Source organism: Thunnus thynnus, chromosome 7 (genome assembly GCF_963924715.1).
Source record: "Thunnus thynnus chromosome 7, fThuThy2.1, whole genome shotgun sequence".
Lineage (NCBI taxonomy): Eukaryota > Metazoa > Chordata > Actinopteri > Scombriformes > Scombridae > Thunnus > Thunnus thynnus.
This window is the reverse complement of record NC_089523.1, coordinates 28,384,690-28,400,670: the sequence shown is the minus strand read 5'-3', so window position 1 is coordinate 28,400,670 and position 15,981 is coordinate 28,384,690. Positions and strand designations below refer to the sequence as shown.

Genomic DNA, 15,981 nt, shown 5'->3' with positions numbered 1-15,981 from the left:
GATGGTTCTTCAGTTGATGCTCCCCTGATTCTTTCTCACCCTGACCCCAAACAGTCCAGTATCACAGCCGTGAACCTGAGCCGCCTGAATGTTCCCTGTTGTGCCATCAATCCACCCTGAGACTTAAAGAACTCTAGATCTCACCTGCCCTGTCTCTATTTCAACCAATTTGTCCTGGCTGCTCAGTTTCTTTTTATATCTGACACTCAAAACAAGAATGATCTGTGATACTGACTATAAATCTGCACAAATCTTCACTCAGTTATGTGAATGTCTTGTTTGCCACACATGTTTACAGTCTGCTTACTTTTAATATAAGAGGCTTAAAGGTCCAATCTGTATTCTGACCATATATGGAAAATTATTTACATATCTGAGTTGGAGTAAAATAAAATAAATAAATAGGCCTTTAAAATTAATCTTAGACTCTGTTTTTGTCTACTGTTACTTTGTTTATTGAAATACTTTTAAAGACTATTAAAAGACTCAAATTTGACATGACAGCAGGTTCCAAAGCTGCACTTTGAATATTGGTAGTGGATCAACCCTTTTGTTTATATTTCGATCACAAATTGGGTCTTTAAGGTTGCCAAAATAATAAAAAGGAAATCATATCTGACATGTTCTCCAACATTGTCTGAGATGTGACTACTAAATTCCTCAGAACAGGAAATAAACCTTAGTGAGCCAAAAGACTTTGTTGACATTGTAAAATATTTGCAGACTGTATCACAGTAAATGTCAATAAATGAGGCTTTGCAAAAATTTCAAAAGACTTGAGTGGCCCACCTGGACACACACAGCGACTATGGCAAAAGAATTCAGTGCTTCGTTCAGGTTGTGATCCTGCAGTTATTTATGTGAAGACTCACCAAATGTCTTTTCTCCATTTCACTGCACTCCATTTCATTTGGAGTATACAACTCTGCAGTGACCTCAGTCCATCAGGGCATGGAGGCAGAACGAGGGAGGAAGTCCAGTGAACTCATGCTGGGCTGGGACATTAACTGCGGGAGTACACAGGCCATGAAATATATGCCTCTTTAGAGAGAGCTTTTTATCCGCCTTTAACAGGGCTGTAAACTGCTTTTCAGTGCCCTGATTGGGAGACCACAGGCACAGTGACACCAGCTTCATCAGTCCTAACACACTGACGCTCACCACTGAGTGTCTGCCCGCACCGCTGGAAAAAAACGGGATACAGGAAGTAGATATGGATTCAGCTTTGGGGTTGAGGTGACTTTTGTCCAGCACGCCTAATTTGAAACAGGAGCCTCTTCAGACAGCTCTATCTGGCTCCCACTTGTACTGTCTTTCCACCTGTCCCCAGGGAGCTGCGATTTATGGAGCAGAGAGAGGAGCGCAGCCTGCGGGATGGAGCAGATTGTTCACGGATCTAGCTTGTCTCTCTGGCATGAGGGGGAGAAAAAGGAGGAGATGGGCAGAGCTGGGTGACATGAGTGAGAGCAGGAAAAAAAACAGAGATCGTTATGAAGACATCAGTCTTCACTTCACATCTGCCCGAGATTTCCCCAAAGACCATCCTGTTCCGGGGGAAAGTCACTCCTCTGGGGTTTGTTTGAACCCAGCAAATCTCTCGTGTCTTGTCACTGATTAGATAGCGGACATCTTTGCAACATGGAGAGACAAAACATGCATCCGTATGGCTACATATGAAAACAAACATACTGACATAGGAAAATCTAAAATAGACATGTACAGTATATCTGCACATATATAATCACAGCACATGTGCATACACAAACATACACCCACGCTTTCTTTGTTTACTGTTACACACAGTTTGTTTACTCTTAGTACATTTTCCTGCGGCTCCAAAGTGATTATCTGGTGATATTCTGCACTGATTGTGCTTTGGCCCCTGCTGGGGGCTCTGAGGCTCAACATCTGAAAAAGCCGAAGAGAGATAAATGCTATCTTCCTGGACCATGTGTTTGACCAGTGCGACGCACAAACAAAAGTGATACCTCTGCCGTGATGAGGGCACTGTCTGTGTTAGGAGACAGAGGCAAGAAGAAAAAAAAAAAAAAGATGAGGGCAACGGATGCTCTATCACACCCTGACATCCTGTCCGCGGCGTCCATTGTGTTTGCCAAATTCCAATCTTTGCATCTTTGCTTGAATCCTTACAAACAAACAAGCATGATGGCATGCTAAAATGTCCTCTAGAGGATCACAGTGCACCACTCGAGGCCTCTGCTGATGCCAAAGCATTTTGTTTGTGGATTATTTTAGCACCTGTGGGAATGCCAATATCCATATATATATTTTCGGTATGCGCTCTCCTTGAGGTTGACAAATGTGCTTTGCAAAATTTGTGTACAGGAATACATGCTGACAGCTTCATGGCCTTGTCTGAAACAGAGCCAGCATGATGGATGGTGTCCTTCTTGACAATGCCAGCTGGTAGATGTTTGTGTATTTGCACACTGACATCTAAATGTATTTGTGTGCGTGTGTGTGTGTGTGTGCGTGTGCAGATGAGATTGATTACCAGAAATTCCTTTTCTTTACCTCTGTCCTTGTCTCTGACCTCTTCTCAAAAGATTTCTGATGCATTCCCGAGAGCTGAGCGCATCCACAGATTTACAGTGGAAATATATTTTACTGTGGTAATTTCATTATGTGATGGAATAATGTTAACTTCCGGTGGATTGTCTGTTTAGTGAACCAGATGTAACCAATTTGTTTTTATTATCTACGGCCTTATGAAGACCCTGTGAGGTTGGAACTGGTTGATGACTGAGTAAATATAGGCTTTTAATAGACTTTTTCTCTGGACATGCTTTACTTTTTATCTTCAAGAGCTCCTTGAAGTTCCTTGGATTCACGACATGTGAAACTGGTTGCGCACTCGGCTTTTGCATTTCTTTTAATTTTTTTTGTGTGTGTGTGTGTTTTTTTTGTGTGGATTTGAAATAAAACAATTACTATGAGGTTAAAGGGCTGACTTTTAGCTTTTTTTTTTTTTTTTTAGCTTTTCACTGTTCAACCAAACCGGATGTAAACACCCTCAAATTAAAGCTGAAAGTCAACAATTTAACTCTGTAGTCTTTGTTTTATTTTAAGTCAGATGTGCTGGAGTATAAAGCCAGTTTCTAAATATTGTTCCCTAGCTTCTACTTTTAGATTTCTCGAGCTCTAACACACTAAATGATGCACTGCGGTGGCAAAAAGAAGAGCACCACATGCACGGCTCATAACAAAACAATGAAGGGTGGTCACTGAAAAGTCAGTGTAGAAGTTACTTGGCAGAGAAAAAAAAAAAACATGCTGAATGTGGAATTCAGGCTCAGTTTGTGTTTGAGGAGGTTGTACGACCAGACGGGATGTGAGTGAAAGAGAGTGTGGTGACCTCTAACAGTGCCATGACTCCGGTCTGGGGGTTTTAAAATCCACACGCCGGGGTCCTGGAATGAACCCACAGCAGACCTCACTTCAGTATAGACAAGGCAGCCCCAATGGGAAACTGATTGTTTATTTAACTACTGTTTTATGGAATACCTAGTGACAGGAAGTCCTTAAAACAGCAGCAGTTACTATTTATATAGTCCCTTTTTGGAGTAAACACTCGTGCGCCCCTCCTCCCTCCAGCAGACACCCTGCCGTTGAGGAATGCACCCATTCACAAGCTGGTGGCCATCTTGGAAGCTTGCCTCTCACTTCCTGTTTCCATGGCTACACTCCAGTGCTACGGGAGATGATAAGCACTCGGAGTCTTGGGTCCTAATCCTCTTCATCTAGCTCATTTTCTACATCACTTCATGCCATTCAGAATGAGCTGGAAAAGCCAGTTAGCCACAACAAGCGTCACATTTTTACGCACATAATCCCTGGATTCACAGACAGAAGCAAATATACACAAAAGAGAAGACGAGAAATGTGGATACATTTTTTTTTTAATCTAACAGCCGGAAATCCTTCAGTCCCAAGCTGCTTTGATTTGACTGCAGACCTTCAGTGACTACATATGAGAGTTCAGGTTATGCATGGGTCTGGTATACACATGATTGTGCGATACGGGGCAGCTGTATGTTGTATTCTGATCAGCTCCTGCAGCGCTGCACCATAAATCACAAGATCACCATGAACCTGTGGGACCAGAGGAAACATCAGTGTTAAGCAGGAATGATATTTCACTGCACCCTTTTCCTGTTCCACTACTCCCCAGATACCCACTACATCCAACTCCCGGATGTTTTATCATGACAGCTTCACGTCAGTCCTGATTCGCATGGGGATGAAATCTGGAAACCGCTTAAAAATCAGGGTTTGGTGGAAATGATAAAGTGCAGGATTGAGGACTAGCAGAATAGTTTCCATGAGCACTGTACAAAAAAAGGACTGTTAATGTGTCCTGTTACTTTACTCAGTAATCATGTATTTGGATGACAGACTCTTTTGCAAATATTCATAATAATATAAATAGCAGCAGGTGTTACATATTCCTCTAATGATGAGCCAAACTGGGTGATCCACAGATGTACAAAATTCATACATTTCATAAAAAATGTCATTATCATAGTTCATCTTTGTGTGGAAATCATTAATTGGATTCATCTGTGTCTTACAGGTTTGGATACACTCAGCTGGAATTTGTGCATATGAGAATATTTTGACATTTTATTTTTTAAAACATTCAAGCACTTTAAATCAAAGATGCAAGTCCTTCTTTCCTTCCTTTAACCTAATGCATTTCCAGATCTGTGCAGTTTTTCATTTTGTCATCATTACTTTTTTCATTAAACATGACAAAGGAATGTAAAGGTTGTAAGAGCACATTATTGCATTTTTGTTTTGTAACTGATTTACATTTGGTGAAGTCACAAGCAACCGCAACACCGTAACAACCTTTGTGTTAAATTCCTTCGAGTTCGACTTCCTGCCCTCCTTGGTTTGTCTTGGTTTGTCCTTGTAGGCAAAGCGGTAGCTGGGTTTATGTGTATGAACATATATTATTGAGCTGTGGACAACTTAGGCAAAACAGGGACCGTGTGAAAACTGGAGTTTAGACAGTTTTATGTCCTGTACAGTTCTTACAGAGACATGATATCAGACGGGGAAAAGCTTTAAAAACGGTCAGAGGATGTCCAGGGTCATCACCGTGTCAGGAGGGACACTCAGGATTGCTCTACATGGTGAAGCCCAGGGAGATGTGTGAATAAGTGAGATGTTACAGACTGATGAAATTCCCAGAGAGCCTACGATGGATAATGTGATCCTACCACAGTGATGCAGAAACCAGATGGAGAGGGGTGCCTTCAAATTTCTCTTTCTCTCTTTCTTTCTTTTACACATCTACAAACACACACACACACACACACACACACACACACACACACACAACTACAGCCACATACCCGGACGTACAGAAAGACACGCACACACGCACACACACACACACCTGTCTAAGTCATGAGATATACTGCACCCTTGGGGAAATCTTTTTAGTCTATGTTGTAAAATATTGTGATTTTTCTCACTCTCGTATATTTCTTCGCCCACACAAAGTTTTTCTTGCCTTATAAAAACTTATAAAAAGTTGCAAATAAATGTGCTTGTCTAAGCGTCTTAGAAATAATAATAAAAAAAACAACTACATGTTTGAAATGGTCCTACTCCATGGTAAGACACTCTATGAATATAAAGGCAACAGGGTGTTTTTCACGGCATTTTACCCTCTAAATTTACCCACAACATTCGCTTTCAATTATATTACACAAAATTGGGTGTCAGATCACTTAAGCTCTGGTATATTGTCCTGCTGACCAATCCACAAACCCTGACTAGCCCAAACAGACGGATGGCACTCCTGTTATCTGGAAGTGCCTTTTAATAGCATTGAGAGGCAGGCGTCCCTCAGGCCCCTGCTGACAGAGTCAACACACCGGAGCGCTGCTTTGCAGGCCATAAACACTCTGTTGACAGTGGTCAGAGGCTTATTATCCTCAGAGCAAAGGGCAGCAAGCTGGATGTACCAACTCCAAACAATTCCAGCCTGTGAATTTGGGACAAAAAGCCCTTGTTAGCACCTCTCCTGCCATTTCCCCTCCTTTAAGCTCAATCCAGGCATCATGCAAGGAAATTCAGTGTTTGAAATCTGTAAGGTGGAAACTGCTTGTGTTTTACAGCCTCTGCTTGGTCATCAAAAACTAATCTGGCATCGGCTAAATGTGTTGTATTCTATTGATATTTTTATCAGGGCTGCTATGACTAAGGAAACAGGCCCTGTATCAGTTAAATGTGGGCCAGAGGTCACTGCAGCTTTGTGTGCTTAATGTTTCTGCTGCGACTGCTCTAGGTGAGCAGCTCTCTGAGGCTGCTGTGGCTCAACAGTGTGGAGCTGGCAGCTCTGCACAGATAAGTGAGTATAGACCCCAGGGGGCCAGAGACAGCCGAACCCTCAGTGGATGAGAAGTGTCTGTGCTGTCAGCTTTGGTTCCCAGCGTGGCCTCTCCTCCTCGGTTGCTCCTCCCGCCCCCGCCGAGCCCCTCCCTGGCCCTTTGTGTGTGGACCCTGCTCCCTGTGGACTCGCAGCTCTCCGGCCTTTCACATGCGACTGTGTCCAATCACCCTGCTCACCCCCCTCTGAACCCAGAGCCTCCGTCTCCATCTCCAACCAGCTCCTGACCCTGAGAGGGAGAGAGAGAAAGAGACGGAGAGAGAGAGAGAGAGGGAGAGAGAGAGAGGTTGTTGTCACTTGAAGACCAACCTAAAAGAAAATGAATCACTTATATTAAAGACAATGAGGAAAAAAACTGTTGAATAAGAAACACCATATGAAAGGTCTATAAATTGATTATGGTTATAAATGGTTAGTGCACTATGTATTCATACTTTATAAGGCAGTAATAAGATATTAAGAAAAACAACTTTTGGGTTGGCAAGGTTGTGAAAAGTCCATTTGTCTGGTGCATATCTACTCCTGCCAATCAGGCCTGCAGTTATACATGATAATAAATCATTAATTTCTTTATCTTAACAATCAACCTGTCTCTTAGACCCCATCCCAACTAGGCTGCTTAAGAAAGTCTTACCCTTAGTTAGCACTAGATATGACCAATCTGTCTTGTACCACAGGCTATGTACCACAGTCCTTTAAAGTAGCTGCAATTAAACCTCTTCTTAAAAGGCCTACTCTTGATTTAGGCGTTTTATCCAACTATAGACCTATATCTAATCTTCCCTTTCTTTCTAAGATCCTTGAGAAAGCAGTCGCCAATCAGTTGTGTGACTTTCTACAGAACAATAGTTTATTTGAGGATTTTCAGTCAGGATTTAGAGCGCACTATAGCACAGAGACAGCAGTGGTGAAAGTTACAACTAACCTCCTAATTGCATCAAAGGACTTCTTTCTGTACTTATCCTGTTAGATCTTAGTGCTGCATTTGACAACACTGACCATCACATCCTAACACAGAGACTGGAATATTTAATTGGAATTAAAGGAACAGCATTAAGCTGGTTTAAGTCCTATTTATCATAACAAATTCAATTTGTACATGTTAACAATAAATCCTTCATGCACACTAAAGTTAGACTTGGAGTTCCACAAGGTTCTGTGCTTGGATCAATACTATTCACCTTATATATGCTTCCTTTAGGTAATATCATTGGGAAACGCTCCATAAATTTTCATTGCTATGCAGATGATACCAAATTATTTTTTATCAATGAAGCCAGATGAAACCAATCAGGTGACTAAACTTCAAGCATGTCTTAAGGACATAAAGACCTGGATGACCTGCAATTTTCTGCTACTAAACTCAGACAAAACTGAAGTTATTGTGCTTGGCCCTAAACACCTTAGAAACACATTATCTAATGTTATAGCTACTCTAGATGGCATTTCCCTGACCTCCAGCACCACTGTAAGGAATCTGTTATCTTTAATCAGGATATGTCCTTCAACTCAACCACAAAAAACAAATTTAAAATTTCAAGGACTGCCTTTTTTCACCTTCGTAACATTGCAAAATCAGGCACATCCTGTCTCAAAAAGATGCAGAACTCTAAACTACTCCATGCATTTGTTACTTCCATGCTGGATTATTGCAATCTTTATTATCAGGCTGCCCCAACAAGTCTCTAAAGACTCTCCACCTGATCCAGAATGCAGCTGCACGTGTACTGACAAGAACTAGGAAAAGAGATCATATTTCTCCCATATTAGCTTCTCTGCACTGGCTTCCTGTAAAATCCACAATAGAATTTAAAATCCTTCTCCTCACCTACAAAGCCCTTAATGGTCAGGCACCATCATATCTTAAAGAGCTCATAATACCCTATTACCCCACTAGAACTCTGCGCTCCCAGAATGCAGGCTTACTGGTGGTTCCCAGAGTCTCCAAAAGTAGAATGGGAGGCAGAGCCTTCAGCTATCAGGCTCCTCTCCTTTGGTACCATCTTCCATTTTGGGTCTGGGAGGCAAAAATCCACTTGACATTTATGAGTAGGCTTAAAACTTTCCTTTTTGATAAAGCTTATAGTTAGGGCTGGCTCAGGCTTGCCTTGGACCAGCCCCTAGTTATTCTGCTATTGGCCAAGTCTGCCGGGGACTTCCCATGATGCACTGAGCTCCTCTCTCCTCCTCTGCCTCTCCATCTGTACACGTTCATGTCCTATTAATACATGTTACTAACTTGGCTTCTTCCCCATAGTTTTTGTGCTTCCTTGTCTCACAGGTTTCTATGGATTGTGGTTGCAGACCGCCTGCTGCCATGATCCTATTTGACGCTCTCGCCTACTATTATTATTATTAGTCATATTTCTATTATTTTTATAGTTGTTACTGTTATTATTGTTGTTGCTGTGCATCTCTGTGTCTCTCTCTCCTCTCTACCCCTCCCTCTCTCTCTCTCTCTCAACCCAACCGGTCAAGGCAGATGGCCGCCCAGGTTCTGTTTGAAATGTCTTCCCGTTAAAAGGGAGTTTTTCCTTGCTGGCATTGCCAAGTGCTTGCTCATGGGGGAATGTTGAGTCTCCGTAAATTAAAGAGCACAGTCTAGACCTGCTCTGTGTGAAAAGTGTTATGAGATAACATTTGTTGTGATTTGGTGCTATATAAATATAATTTTTTACAACCTGGCAACCCAATGGCTTATTACTACTCTATAAAGTCATAATAATGGATTCATTATATAACTAAAACTCTTTGTTACAACCTATAAAGCCTGTGTACAGTATGCCTTATTGGAAAGCAGTGCTGAAAAGTGACTTGACAGTATGTAGAGAGAAAACAAAGAAGAAAGAAAACCATACTTCACATTGACAGACAACTGGCACAGTTAGACAAAAGTTAAAAAAGAAAAATATCAGGACTGTCCATTTTCTGTGATTGAAAACAGTTGAAGCATCTGTCCTTCATCGGGCCCATCTCCACCACCTCCTCCATGTTGTTTTCCCTCTCCTCCTGTGTCAGAGGTTTGCTGGTTTGTTGGCTTTGGCCCTGACCGCCTGAAGGCCCTCACTGGGTCGACCTCGCCTCAGGAGGATTGGATCACACCTTCCATAGGAGTCAGCTGTCAGATGGTGAGCTGCACCTGCTGTCTGAGACAGGGTGGGCCCGCCGCCACCGCCCAGCCAACGCTGGAGCGCATAATTACTACCTCAAAGATGATTACGCTGTTTACTCATGCTCATACACACAACAGATGAGTGTTTCACGCTCACAGCTCCCTCTCCCTCCGCCTTTCTGTGAAGGCGTCTCACCTAGCGATGAGGAAACGGCCAGAGCCAACCAACATTCATCCCATCCAACCAACAGGTCGGATGCCAGAAATGACCCGTAGCTATTAGCTGTTCAAACATCCCCCTCCCACATAACCTCATGTAACCAGTGGGCTTTTGTGTTGTGTTGGTGTGATAGGAAAGACACCGTGACACCAAGATCTTTATATGGCTGACCTCTGTTTATTCTGACAAACAAATAGGGAAACAGAACCTCCATGTTAATTCTATCGCCCACTCCAGCTCCTATAAAATAAATATACAAAATGGGAGTTAACTTAGTTGGCAGCAACTTTAAGCGAGCAGTACTCACTCTTAAAACAACTATTTTTAAGTGCCAGTTCACTTAAATCAATATATTGACAGGTGAAGACAGACATTATAACTGGAAACAAAAATACAAACAAAAAAAATATGAGAAATAATGGGATGGATTAGAATAATGAATGGGCCAAAAGAAATGACACCCACCTCTCCCACAGGGGAATTGTACAAAAAGGGGAGAGGGGAAGGGGCAAAAGGAATTTATAGTAGGGCCCACAGAAGAAGAAATGAAGGAGGAGGGGCTCTGAACTTCAACACATATACATTCTGGAGTTTGGAGGTCCTCCCGGTCAAAAATAAACTGTAACCAGATAGATTTGTATAATTATAACAACAAGAGAACAAGAGATAAAGGCACAAATAACCCCATTACACTTGATTCAATTCAACGGGCCCCATGAGAGCTGGTTTAATCTACAAAGCACGGTGTAGTCTCTATGAAAAAAGAGAACCGCTTTTATGGCTTTGAGGCAATGTTGCAATTTAGGATGTTTGTACAGTTACATTGATTCAACTATTAGTCTGAAGCAGAGGTATATTTACTCTCAGTTAATGAAGCTTTAAATATTAACAGTATTAACTGAGTGTGTCGATACTTGACTGTTTTATTCTGTTCTTGTTAATTAAAACAATAAGTAAAACCGTGTAAGCACTTACATTCAGGCGTGTAGTTTATAATGAACAATTTTTCATCCTCCCCTTTGTACGCTGACACAGATTTTCATGACATTAATACTTTGTGCTCGTGTCAAACTGATATCAGATGTAAAGATTAGAAATTTGTTTTATTCACATCTGCGGTTAGTTTTCTCATGATTAAAAGCCTCACTACCTTAATAGTAGATCACAAATAAAACCTTGTTATTTCATCCCATCACATGGCTGCTGAAAACAACAACCATCAGTAAATGGTAACTCTAAAGGTGAAATATTTCTTTACAGTCTACATTTGCTCAATGACAACACTTTGATTATTGAAAATTTGATTTTTTTCTAGATTTGTTTGTCCAAAGTGTCAAAGTGTTGAGCCGTTTCACACATGAGTGCATAAGACATCTAAAGTGACTGGATGCCATTTTTATATTAGTTTGCACTGACTGGGTTTAAAATCAATTTATTATTAATTTTACGTATTTTTTTAACGTGTGACCATGTTGGAAAAAAGTGTTAACATGTTATCCCTTGCATTCATTATTCTTTGTTGAGTCATAAATAAAAAAAAAAAACTACAATAAAACAAACAAAAATAACTTTTAGTTTCAAGATGCATTCATGCGTTACTATGATTTAATATATTCCTACATCATCGAATAAGCATTGAACCAGGGGCCGACAGTGTTCAGGTCCTGATCACAATAAGTCACACAGGTGTGCGCAGAAGAGGAAGACGGAAGTTTTTTTTTCTCTTTGGATTGTAAAACTTCTTAATGCAGTCTATACGGGCAACACCCCCCACCCCCCTCTCTCTCTCTCTCTCTCTCTCTTGTCCCCCCCCCCCCTCCCTCCCCTCTGTAGGAGCCGTATTGAACTGTGGGGCTGGGACATTCCTGGTTTGACGACCAGCCTCACCGCTGCCATGATTTGCTGAGCAACTCGACACTGGCTTCAAAGATGCGTATGTAGAGGAGGCAGCGGCAGAGACGGAGACCGAGACCTGAGGGAGAAGAAGTATACAATAGCGGAGTTAGACAGACAGACAGACAGACAGAGAGAAAGTGTGTGTGTGTGAATGAGAAAGAGAGAGACAGAGCACAACACCGGGACGTAACGCTTTAATTCAGAAACACGGACTTCCCAAAAGAAAACTCTCCGACCACCTCAGCTCGAGTTTAGACCAGGGGGGAGTTGTCGCACCTTGGCCCCGAAGACTGCGCTGCTCCGCGGGTCTGAAAACTCTCTTTCACCCCTCTCACTCTTCACGTCCGGCTGTTTTCATGTTCCTCCCGTCGTCTCGCACTTTGAGCCCGGGTGTAATGGAGGGCCCCGTACGGATTTGCCACCAGAAGAATGCGTTTTGCTGCTAATTCAACCGACAGCTCGCAGCTTTTGCCCTCCTGCAAGAGAGGTAAGGACGGACGGAGGGGAGGCAGAGGGGAGTCCCGGCCCGGCTGGCTGCCTGGCTGGCTGGCTGGCTGGTTGGTTGGTTGACTGGCTTGGAGAGAGGTTGGGGGGGAAGGCAGGCAAGCTTGGGCTTCTCTGCATGGAAAAAGTGACGTTCAAAGAAGCAGGGATATCCTCAGTGCTGGTTAAATCGGTTTCTGAAACATAATAGTGACTTCTAAACTTTGTATTGTGGTGAAAAGTGGAGACCAGCGACCAGTATACATGCGCCGTCTGTGTGGCAGACTGGTAAACGGGGGGCGCCCGTGACCGGAGATTAATATTATGTGTGTATCTATGAATTAAGTGTACACATTACAGGCTATATCTACAATAACTTGAATACTAGGCTGCATACTGTAACTCTATGTCCTCACTTTCATTTGTTACAACTGCTCCATACAATGACAACACCTATACCAATATTTTTCTAGATTAGTTTGTTTAAAGTGTCAGAAAATGTTGTGTTATAGTTTGGTTTCAAGCTCCATCTTTTTGAAATTATAATCTGCAGACAGATTAAGTAAATCTTCAGCGTTTTTGTGTGAAACCATGCTGTGTATTTTTGCTAAAATACACCTAAAAGCATTCAGAATAGCATTAGTCTATTATTCAGCTGTTATCTTTATGCATTCTGACACAGCTCAGCTCGGTTGTCTCTGAGGTGAATGACACACAAGAAAATGCCTAAATATTTGTTTGGTAAACAGCTGTGGCAGCTCTGGAAGGCAACGCTTCACTGCACATCCCAGTTGAAAACAGATGGCCTGGGGGCTGTATTTCTACTTTGGAAGATGAAAGAACATTTTTAGAAATAGCAAATATATGTCCCTCAGTTGACACATTGGTGTCATGGTCATAAAAGTTGAAAATGGACCGGGGGATATGTGAAACATTACTTTGTTCTAAAGTTGTACTTTTATTATGGATCCACTTCAGGAGCCAGTGCTCTGCCACATTTACCACTGTGCAGAAACACGGAGGTTTAGACTAATATTTGAAGTTGTATTTTTTTCTCTCTCTCTCTCCGAAGACAGAGAAGCAGTATTGTCCCCCTGAGGGTGTCATAAATGTTGGTTTGGTAAATCCGTGTTAGCACTGCTTTGATTTGGCAAGTGCACGAATCACTGTGCATAAAAGAAACTGTACATGCCTGCTCAAATGGAAGTTGCCACTGTTTACCGTTGAGGAATGTGCTTTTATCTGATTTTTCGACATGACATGAAATTTTTTAGTCAAGTTACACAAATGATAAGACTACTAGAGGTTAAGGGGGAATCTTTCGAAAGAGAAAGTGCAGATGTGTGAGTGTAGTCTGATCAAGATCATCAAACAGCCTCTGCTTTGTTCTTACTGACTGTGTTTCATTCATTTCTACAGTGTCTTCCTCTTCCTCCAATCTTTTCCAATCTTTTCCATGTGGGAAATATTTTGAAAGCAACAACAACAACAACAACAACAACAACAACAAAAGTTAGATTATTCAAAAAAGTTGCTCAGTTAAAGCTCAGGACTGAGTTTGCGAGTGTCTGCAAGGGCTGATTTTACTCAAGTCATGCAGTGTTGTGATCTGCTCTAGTGCACTTCAGGCACTTTGGGGGATAGCATCATTTTTGAACCATACACAGACTTTTTGTCATTTTAAGATAAGTCCACAATGTTAAATTAGATTTTTCTTTATTCTGATACAAATAAGTGGAGTCAGTTTTGTCATTTTGTTGCACAAACTGTCCATTTGTAGAGTTAATAACACACCATCCATTCAACTATAAATGTAAGATGCGACATGAATATTGGGAATCATAAATATTGTCTCAGTTATTATCCAAGATGAGGTTTTTGCTTGTGTGTTTCTGATTAGAAATAAAAAAGAAAGACAGAGTAAAAGTGACAGTAACGATGTGGCTCCAGAAACAAGTTTTTTTTTTTCTCTCTCTCTCAAAGTAATTTCCTCTGTCTGCTCTTCACCCCTATCATCAGCGCTTCACAGGGATTTTTGTTACATAGGGGTAACTCTCAGAAAACTGAACACTTAAAAGTTATTGAGAACAAAGTCTTGAATCCCTCTCAAATGCATGACATCCAGTCAGTGGGACACACATGGCTGCTCCCAGATAAAACACTTTTCAAGTTCAAACAGTCGCTCGTGCATTGTTGCGTCAGTGGGGGACAAGAAGACACTTCCGATGGCTTTCAAATCCTTTCACCGCTCCCCGATATTGGGTGAGCTTTTGACAGGGGCGAGAGAGAGAGATTTGCTCTTTGTGCTGACGCTGCTCACTTTAAAGGACAAAAGTTTTTGATACCGAGTCTGTTCCAGGAGTTTTTTTTTTTTTTGTACTAAGGTGTTGTAATTTGTTTTTTGTGGCCGCTTTCCTTCAACCTGCCTCATTTTAACTTAATTCACTCAGTGATTTCCCACAATTCCTAGAATAACTTTCACCCCTCGCCCTGTGTGTGTGTGTGTGTGTGTGTGTGTGTGTGCTGTTGGCTGCAATGCATTCTGGCTCTGAGGTCTGTGGAGAAACTGGTCTCTTTGCCTCTCCAGCACTGGTTGGTGCAAAAAATATCGAGTTAGACACAAGTTCTTCTTCTTTGATTCAGTAGGACTGACATCCAGATAAGATGCTTACAGTTATGGTTTAGATTGCAGAAAGATGCCTCGCTGTTGAACTCTTTTCTTGCATCAGATTGTCTACAGTATGCTTTTTTTTTTTTTCATAGAACATTTTTATAAAAAAAAAATCTCTTTTGAACAGCAAAACAGATCCAGAAGTCCAAGCTCCATTACCAATAGATGTTGTATTTCAAGCTGAACGGATGCATTAAGTATTTTTAGTAGAACAGACCACGTTGTTAATGTGTGGGATTTTCCCCTCGCTAACTACGTATCGGGAATGTGATTGAATCTGACAGCGACAGAGACTCAGAGTCATTCTTTTGTTTTCACAGTGTGTTTTTGTGACTCGTAGGGAAATTAATAAACCATTAGTGGCCCGACTCTTATCAGACAGACTCGAACAAAGCACAACGATGTCATTAAGTGTGCTCGAATAATGTTTGAGCCATTAGAGTGCTCGCTAATGATAAACACATGTTGCTGTAGGAGAGCTATGTTAAGTGGGCAATTTGAATGTAAGCATGTGTAATGATACCAGCCCCTGCACTCATAATGGCTCTGATGCAGTATTATAATCACACAAGCACTTACACTCCAACAATGACAAATGGATGTCGAATCGTAGCAGTTGGAAGTAGGTCTATCTGTGGACTCTCAGTGCTCTACACGACACACCTACCTCACTCTCCGACACGCCTACTCGGTTTAGGTTTAGGCACGAGGAGTGAGATGGTTAGGGTTAGGGTAAGAACATCGCAGGGGGGGGGCGGGGGTGGGGGGGGTGTCGTGTAGTGAAGTGGGTGTGTCGTCTGTGTCTGCAAGACTGCAATTAGACCGTTCTCAGCAGTTGAGGTAATGTGTGGGTTTCCATAGTAACGATGATGATTCACTTAAGGTGAAATCCAGGAAGTTGGTGAAGAGTGAAGAGTGAAAATCTTTGTCGGCATGAAAAAGAAGCAGATTTTTTAGTTAGGATTGATATAATTAGTTGATTATTGGATTGAGAGAAACATTTAATAAGCAATAACGTCATTTATAAAGGAAAAACTGCCAAATATTTGCTAGTTTCAGCACCTCAAATGTGAGCTGCTTTTCTCTGTTTTTATATTTTTAAGACTGAATAATATTGGGTTATGGACAAAACAAAAAAAAAAAGCCTTACACCCACAGTCTACATCCGATGAGTC

At 41.7% G+C, this 15,981-nt stretch overlaps 1 protein-coding gene across 1 annotated transcript in view; it reads left to right on the top strand.

Annotated features, from left to right (window-relative positions):
- The first annotated feature begins 11,602 nt into the window (after positions 1-11,602).
- Positions 11,603-15,981, top strand: part of cdon (cell adhesion associated, oncogene regulated) — a 34,123-nt gene continuing 29,744 nt past the window's right edge. The window contains exon 1 of the mRNA XM_067595298.1: positions 11,603-12,139. The gene's annotated coding sequence lies outside the window, so the exon portion shown is untranslated. The remainder of the gene's footprint in view (positions 12,140-15,981) is intronic.